The 9,150-nt window shown below is 42.5% G+C and overlaps 1 protein-coding gene across 1 annotated transcript in view; it reads right to left on the minus strand.

Annotated features, from left to right (window-relative positions):
* Positions 1-9,150, minus strand: part of Tenm4 (teneurin transmembrane protein 4) — a 724,757-nt gene that overhangs the window by 342,522 nt on the left and 373,085 nt on the right. The gene's annotated exons all lie outside the window — the stretch shown is intronic.

Here is a 9,150-nt window from a genome sequence, read left to right on the forward strand (position 1 = left end):
TTTTTTTTTTTTTTTTTTTTTTTTTAGCCAAGATTTTCAAACCACCAATCTTAGAATGACAGGGCTGGAGAAAATCGAGATTATTTTAGAGATGAGCTTGAATAAATTCCTTACTTCAGAGAGGGGCAAGTGGAGGCCCAGAGCAGGGTAAGGTTTTGCCCTGGGTCTTACAGTGTGTGTTACGGTTTAGACCTGGAATGACCCCCAGAAGTTTCACGTGTTCGGAGGTGGGGACTTTGGAAGGTGAAAGGATCAAGGGTTGCTATACGCATCAGTGTATTAATGAGTTCACAGCTGAGTGTGCTGTTAGGAGGTGGGGCCTGGTTGAAAGAGGTGTGTCACTGAGGGCCCACCTTTGGGGACTTTATCTCCCGCACTGGCTCCTCCCTTCTCTCTCTACTTCCTGGCTGCCATGAGGTGAGCAGCATTCTCCACCTGGTGTTTCTGCCTTGTTGCCAGATAACCATGGACTGAATTCCCTGAAGCTGTGAGCTAAATTAAACCTCTCCTCTTTTAAATTGTGGATGTCGGGTACTGTGTCTCAGTGATAACAAAGCTGACTAGTACAGTGTGGAACTCTGACTCCCAGTCTCTTATTCCTTAATTCTCTTCAGTGTCTTCTGGGAACTCTCTGTCTCATGGTACTTTTTTGGATGACACAGGAAAGCACAGAAATGACTTGACCAAAAATACACAGAAGCATTTCTGGATTGCTAGCTTACTTCCCCTTGGATGCTTTTGGGTCTCTGTAAAAATCACTCTTCCCCCTGAAATGCTATTGCTTATTTGTGCTGAAGACAATGAATTTCCCCAAGGCCTAGACCTATCTCTGGGTCCCTGGGGCCTGGAACAGAGCTGCAGAGAGAGAAGGATCATGTAAGCAAAGACGGGAGTTAGTGCAGGAGTTTGTCTTCCAAGCTGAGCATCACACTGACCATTTGTTCTCTCGTTTATTTGAGCATGAAAGAAAAGAAAGTTAGCAACAGAGGTTATAGAACAGAACAGCTGGTCCCCTAAAAACCCCAACTCTTGTACCCTACAACCACCCAAGGTGCCATTTTCTCTCAAGTGGCCATAATAGCCGAGTCTGTTGGAACAGGTAGACTCACTGTCCCAATCTTCCATACTTCTGTTTAACTATCACCTCTTCCAGAAAACCCTCTAAAGGAGATTTTTCCTTTACTTTGGTTTCAAAGTATAATTTTACCCAGCTTATTATATCAGCCAATATTTACTAGCCACCTACTATGTATTGTGCTCCACACTATGTACAGGTTCTTTGCTAGTTTAAAGATCGATAAGATATTTTCATGACCCTCAAGTTCATAGTCTTACGAGGGGGTTTGATGAGGTGGGAGCATAAAAAGTGCATCATGAATTTAACTCAGTAGCACCATACCTGTCTGATAAGCACATGGTCATGCTTTCAATCCCTGGTACCAAAAAAAAAAAAAAAAAAAAAAAAAAAAAAAAAAAAGCACCACAAGAATGAGACTGGAGGGAAGCACTGGAAGTTGAAGGGACACCTAGACTCTTTGTCCTCATAATTGGGTACCTTGGAGAAGTGAGTAAGCTACATCTTTCTTGAAAGGTGAGCCTGGATGACTATGGGGCAGGGAATAAAGGTGAATGGTAGAGATAACACACACACACACACACACACACACACACACAATGAAGTACTACTCTGCCATAAATAAGGATAACTTTGAGTCATTTGTAGCAAAATATAGGCACCTTAAGACTATAAAGCTACTTGAAATAAATCAGACATAGAAAGTTATATATCACTTGGTTTCTGTTTTCTGTATAAATAACAAAGTATAAATAATTTAAAGGGCAAAAAAGAGATGATAGGAGAGGTAGATTTTGGTAGAGATGGGAAGGGCACCTGGAGATGAGGGGGAACAGTAAGGGGGGAACAAAAAGGAGAAATAAAAAGGATTAGATGTGATAACGTACATGTACCAATTCTCCACTTCGAACGTACTTATTATGTATTGCAAACATATACTAATGAAAAGACAGGTGTGAAGGCCTCCAGGCACATGAGAATCCGGTATTCTGTTGCCTTCACTGATCTCCATATCCTACCACCCTGCCAACCTTTTAGCTTTGTGGGAACTGTCATGAATTACTCATCATTTTACACCCCCAACCCCACATCCAGGCACATGAGAATCCGGTATTCTGTTGCCTTCACTGATCTCCATATCCTACCACCCTGCCAGCCTTTTAGCTTTGTGGGAACTGTCATGAATTACTCATCATTTTACACCCCCATCCCCCACCTCCCTTTCCCAGAAGGCAACATCTCTTGGTTAAACAGACCAACAATGGCCCCTGACTTGGGATAAAATAAAGCTTTCCATCTCCAGGCAGACTATGGTCAGGATATGTTATTGATTTATCCAGAGGATTTAAGAAGAACCCTTTGCTAGAAGCAGGGCAGCTGGGACCAGTCTCTCACCCAGCCTCAACCATCAATTAGCTCACCAGCAAGACTGAACACTAATTCTGCAGACATAAAAAGCCCTATTAGAAATTTCTTCCCAAATGTTGAGCTCATGTTGCTAATTCTGTTTTAATATTAACTATCTCGTTTGGCAATTATATTTCAATAATGAAAAGGTTATCTCTACTGTAAGATAAATAATGAGGAAGACTCACTGGCTTCGACTTGATCATTTGAATTTATGTGTCATTGGAGCTGTATTCTCAATTACAACTCAATAAACTGATTAAATATCAGCCAAGCATGAACAATAGCTTGCAGCTCAGAGTCCTCTTCAACCCAACCCCTGAAAGATTTTTAACCTTGGAATATAAATGTGAATTTTTACTGGCATAAAAAAGACCTAAGAATCTTGTTTTTTTGACTCTATTGTCTGCTGCCACTGACAATGTTTAAATCACGTGGGCCTCATTTCTCCACCAAGATCAAAGATCTAAGGACAAAGTGTTTCTCAGTGGGGCACAGGGGTGATGGGTCAGAGTTCTCTTCTTCTCCCACCCAACTGCTCAGTTCAGCTCAACCAATACCATGGAACACCTAGTGCAGGCCAAGTGCTGAGACCCAGAGTCTCCAAAGATAATTCCACATGGGAAGGAAAAAATGGAATATGCACCTTGCTCCTCAGTTCTCCCATGATACCTTCTATAGCTGCCCACCTTACGGGAGGCACAGTGTTAAAATGACCATTCTATCTCTACTCCCTGCGATTTACCATAAATGCCTCATGGATGGAGGCTGTCTTATTCCTCTGTGCACCCCTGTGGGGCAGCCCAGAGGCTAGCACGCAGCAAATACTCTCCTAATGGTAGGTGAATTTTAATAAGTCATCTGAATCTTAATACATCATTTAAAACTATTTTATTGAATCCTCATAGCAACCCTGAAAGTGGCCTTTTCTTCTCCATAGCTGCCATATGCTACACTTAAGTGTTTTTATGTCTCCTCCCAAGAACACAGGCCTTTGCACGTAGGGGCCCTTGATGATTCATGCACTGTCTTTGGAAAAGGTTTGTTGCAAAATGGCCATGTCTCCTCCAGCTGTTCCTCTTGTATCCAGGACAAGTGTCCTGCTTGGATACCCCAGGAGCAAACCTTGAAGAAAAGAATTTAGTTACAAGGTAACATAAATACTGGAGAAGCAGTGGGAAAGTGAAACAGGGAAAAGAAGGCAGCCAATCCAGGCAATGTTCACAGAACTTGAAGAATGAAGGAAGTGAGGTATTCATTGGTTGAAGGATGCTCCCAGGGGGTGTTCATTCTTTGTCATGAGTCACGTGTGGGCAAAGCTGACTTCAGAGATCAGAGAAAACCTTGGGAAGAAAGTGAATCTAGAAGAGGAGCCAGTTGCACTGTGATTGTTGGAAGGTGTGCATGGTGGCTCCCATTGCAGCAGCTTCAGATGAGAAGTTATGGTCACACAATAGCATAGGACCTCCCGCCACAACATCCAGAGGCTTTGAGTGGGCCCTAAGGTATCGGAAGAGTAAGACGAGAGGACATCCGAACCTCTCTATGATATTATATTTACTTGGTTTATATCTATTTGGCTTTTTTTTTTCAGTACTGAGAATTGAACACAGGACCTTGTGCTTGCCAGGCAGGTGCCTCAGCCCCCACTTGGTTTATATCTAAATTGTCCCCCAAAGCTCATGTGCTCAAGGTGGGACCTCTGGGAGGTGACTGGATCATGGGTGGGTGATACTCATTACTAGATTAGTCCACGGATGGGTTTATAGCTGGGTGTGATGTTGGGAGGTGAAGTCTGGTGGTAAGAGATGGGTCCCTGGGGGCGTGGCCTTGATTCTCTTCTGCTTCCCAGCTGCCATGCCATGAACTGTTTCTCTTCTGCAATGCCCCTCTGCCATGCTGCCTTGTTTGGAGCCGGCTGACTGTGGAATGAAACCTCTACAAACTGTGAGTCAAAATAAAACTCTCCTTTAACTTGTGGGGGCCAGGTATTTTCTCCAGCAATGAAAAGTAACTAAGACAATATTTTAAGATGCTATAATTCCAGGGTCACATGGGCTCTTAAGGTTAAAAAAACTATCTTCAGAAAAAGAAATTTTCCTTTTTCTTTGGCTTAAGTGTAAAGATGGTAGAGGATATGTAGGTGTTTGGCTCAAGCATTCTTCCGTGAAAGTAGATCAACAGAGAAACGGAGGGACACTGATGGCAAGATAACCCACAATGATGGGGAGATGAATGGGCCAGAACTGGCACCCAGCATTGTGCTGGCCTCTAGCACATCCTCTGACATTTTACCAGCCACCTATTTTGTTAGGCACTGCTGCAGTCTTTACACCCACTAACCCACTAGTTTATATAATTTTAATTGTCACAACAATCCTGGAAGGTGTTATAATGAAGACACTGAGGCAGAGGAAGGCCAAATAGTGAACACAAAACCAAGGTGAGAGTTGAGACTGTTCCTCACCCCATGACCCCACACTGTCCTTCCCTAAAGGCTGTTCATCCACGGACTTTGAAAGATGTGCCACTGGGTTCAGCTATGCAGGAAACAGTCCCATAAAGAATCTTTGGGTGGATTTGTGATTAAAGGTAAATATGGTAATCAGTCCCAGAACCAGAGGGAGAACAGTCACTGTTCTCATGCATTTATTTATCTTTTCACAGGGCCCTGGAAACCTTTCAACATGGCAGTGACTGCCGTGATTACTCTGCAGACTGTGCAATGAAGGGTCCTGTCTGGAAATGCAATTATTTCAGAATGAAAGGTTTCTCAAAGACATACACACAAAAGATAGCATTTGATGTTTTTTTGAAAGTGATATTCCCAATAAGGATTAAGATTAGCTTTGATCATAGCCCGTAAAGCTTTGTAAAAAAATGATGGAGATGATGAAGGCAATGAAGAGGAGGAGGATGGTGGGGGTGAGAGAAGATGATGGCGATGAATGAGGGTAGTGACTGCTATTTCCTAAATGGGCCAGCTGCTATGTTGGGCACTTCATATACACTATCTGCAATTGTTGCAATAACCCTGTAGGGTGGGCATTAGCATCTCCACTTAGCACAGGAGAAACCCAAGCTCAGAGAAGTGAAGTAAGCTTCCTGGGGTGACAATCTTAGGCAATATAAAGGAATTGCTAGAGATTATTACTTAGAGTTTGATTAGATCAAAGCCTGTGTCCATTACTGCTAATATAACAAATTTCCTTCGTTTACTCTTTCATCTGTCCTTTTACTTCTTAAATCCATACATCTATTCGATAAATATTTACTTTGTCTCAGGTATGCCTAGCATAGCCGCTCAATCCTTCTAATCCCCATATGTCAAGAAAATGCCTTCAGCCTTGCACTAGGGATAAATGAAAATGAAGGAGAATTACATTCAAATCAAGATTTATCATAATGAATGTTCTACAACTAGTGTGAAAAGAACTATTAATGACTTTTCAGCTCGTATAAGCTAATGCCAATTGTCTGCTTCACTGTTAATTAATGTGGTAATAAAAAGCTGCTTAGTAATTGGTTAAAAGGGGGGGTAGCCTTGCTTCTCATGGATGTCCATGCCCTAGGCAGGAGCTCAGGGGACCAGGAAGAGCTCTTGAAGGTTCGTAGGGCTGGACTAGCATCTGTGACAAGCATGGATGGAGATTTGGGCAGGACTTACTGCGTGGCTATTCCTGGGGTGCCTTAATGGCCAATGGCAGACTTCATTCTGATATCACTGAGAGCCATCTCCAGATCCTTAACCCACACAATGGTACCAGCGAAGGAGCATTGAGCACTGTTGTGAAAATTTAAAGTTTAGGGAATTTAAACGACTTTCCTCAAGTCATTCAGTTAGAAGTAGGGTGCTTAATATTTAGCCATATCCATCTCTGAGGTTTGCAAGTTTAGCTGGGATGCAACAGAAGTATCTTCTCTATCCTTCTGTGTAGAAGGAACAAAATAATGAGGGACTTGGAGAAGGAGTAGGTTTGGTGGCCAAGGCATCTGGCTTCTAGGCCTAGTTCTATCACTGACTTAGACATTTACCTTCCTACAATACCTGTGTTCTCTGTGCCTCAGGATCTGACATGGTCTGAATACCTCCTCACCCCAATTCTTATATTAGAAACTTAATCCCCAGTGCAACATTAGGACATGGGGAAATTTAGGGAGGTGTTTAGGTCATGAGGGCTCCACACTCATAAACAGGTTAATGCCACTATAAAAGAGTTTGACAGTGGGAGTATGACCCTTTTTGACTTTATGGCTTCCATCATGTGAAATACATTATTTTCCCATCCAGACCACATGCTGTTCAAGGTGCTGTCTTGGGAGCAGAGGGGCACACAAATAGTCTGGATCTTCACCTGGAAAGATAAGTAGTTGGTCTCTATGATTTCTCACTCCCTTCAGCTTTCTTTGACTAATCAGACCCTGCTTTTCAGACTGCTCACCTTTTCTTTAACTTTTCTGATCACTAAAAATAACTCTAGGAGAAAGAGAGAGGTGCAGGATGGGTGGTTTAATTAGCTCAAAAGGCAAGACTTAAGACACCTATACCTATTCATATCCAAGAAAATACATCTCTGGAATAAACAGGTAACTCAATGTAAAAGTCAGAATCAATATATAGAAAACTGGCTTACATATTTAAATTAGATCTATTGCATTGTGTTCTCTCATTCCCTGCCTTGATTGTCTTCATAAATTTTTCTTCCCAATAAGGTGAGCTGCTTAAAGGCAAGGGTCCCATATCCTGCCTCTTTTTATGCCCCATAGATCCTAGCATAGCCCTTGACAGGGAAAGGAATTGATAAATATGATTGCGTGAATTATTATAAAAAGTAATGTTGCAGAGCTTGGGTATGGCACTTTTACAGATCATCATAGAGGCGATTATGAGCAATACTCATATTTTACTGAAGAAAACTGGGGCTCAGTGAACCCAAATGGCTTGGTTCAGCGCAATCCGCCAGGAAGCAGGGGCGCTGGGTGAGCACCACGCCTCCTGATTCTCAGGTCAAGGCTCTTGTCAGCAGCCACTGACAGAGGGACCAATTCCTTCCTTAGAAGAGGGATAAGTCATTTGTAGAACAATAGATGGAGACCATAATGCTAAGTGAAAAAAAAATTAGATGCAAATGGTTAAATATCTCATGATTTCTCTTCTATGAGAAACCCAAAGTATAAATAGTTTGAACACCGGACTAAAAGGTGATAGGAAACAAAGTGGTAGACTTTGCGGAGATGGGAGGACTGGGGAAGGGCAGGGGAAGTGAAGAGGGTTAAGACGTTGTATGTATATGTATCAGCTTACTACGGTGAATATATCCATAGTGCATCACAAACGTACTACTAAAAAAATAAAAAAAGAGAAAGGATGAGCTTTTAGAAGTGTTTCTCCCCAAGACAGCATCTGATCCTGAAGAAAACTTGCCAGAGGCAGCATTTGAGAACTTTGGTGGATCTTTTAGGAAGCCCTGGAAGACATCAGGGTAAGGGATAGCAATGGGGTGGAGGCTGGTACTTCTCCAGTTCAAACAACTCCCAGTTTTCCCCATAAGGCTAGGTTATTTAAGTGTTCTGTCTCACACAGTAGTCAGTCTCTGAGCTCTCTAGGTCTAGGTCCGAGTCATATTCATTGTATTTCTTCCACTATCAACATCCAGCAAGATTTGGCCTAACGTTAGAGTGAATGAATGAAAGAATTAATACAGGATTCAGTCAGTTGTGGGTGGGGGGACAATAAGTGTTTTAGATAGCAGGTGTGGTCTCATAGGCCCTCAGAGATGCACTGTGCTTTTTAATACATACTAATGGTAACCTACATCTCCCTAGCTCCCTGAAGTTTTCTGAACATTTCCTATTATTTCCATTTGAGAGGTTTGTTCAAGGCCACAGAGACAGTGTAAGTAATTGTCACTTACTGAACAGGGTCAAACCTTTTGCCCGTAATAGCTCATTCTATCCTTGGTAAGGGTAGCTACTCTCTGTGATCTCTGTTCTTCAGATGAGGAAACACAGGCCCCAGAAAGTAACTTGCCTAAACTCTCACAGATAGAAACTTTATTTAAAGCCAAATGGATCTGGCTCCCCAGCCTAAGCTTTTTCCACCTAGGGCCACTGCCTTGATCAACATTCCTGAAACTTGGAGTTAGAAGCCATAATGAGGTACTGTTAAGTTGACAACTCTCTCTGCTGAATGGAGGCTAATTGGAGATTTTACATGAATCCCAGAGGCAAACCTGATTCCCAATTACAATGAACAAGAGTCTGCATGGGTCCTGCATGGCTCACTCCAGGTCAGGTGCACGGGAGTATCTGTGTGTGCCTACTTGTCCTCCCTGAGACAAGAATACAGTGGACTTGTTCACAGGTCTTCTCTTAAATATTCCTGCTGCAAAGCTTCCATTCCCTGTACTCCAAAGTAACACAGATGTTAGCAGCACTCACAGCAAGTAGGAGCAGGTTTCAGAGTAGTATCTGGCCAAGTGTGAAGTGGAAGGCAAGAGTTCTTGTGTGGAGAGAGATTACAGGCAGTGTATTTGATTTTTATTTTCTGTAACATTCATTCTACCAACCCTGCATGACCCTGAATGTGAGGCCAGGAACAGTTAAAATGTATCAGCGACTGCAGCACTACTGAAATAAGCTGCTGTCTAACCATGTACTGTTATCTC

This window comes from Fukomys damarensis, unplaced genomic scaffold, assembly GCF_012274545.1.
Source record: "Fukomys damarensis isolate Sample0158 unplaced genomic scaffold, DMR_v1.0_HiC HiC_scaffold_16, whole genome shotgun sequence".
Lineage (NCBI taxonomy): Eukaryota > Metazoa > Chordata > Mammalia > Rodentia > Bathyergidae > Fukomys > Fukomys damarensis.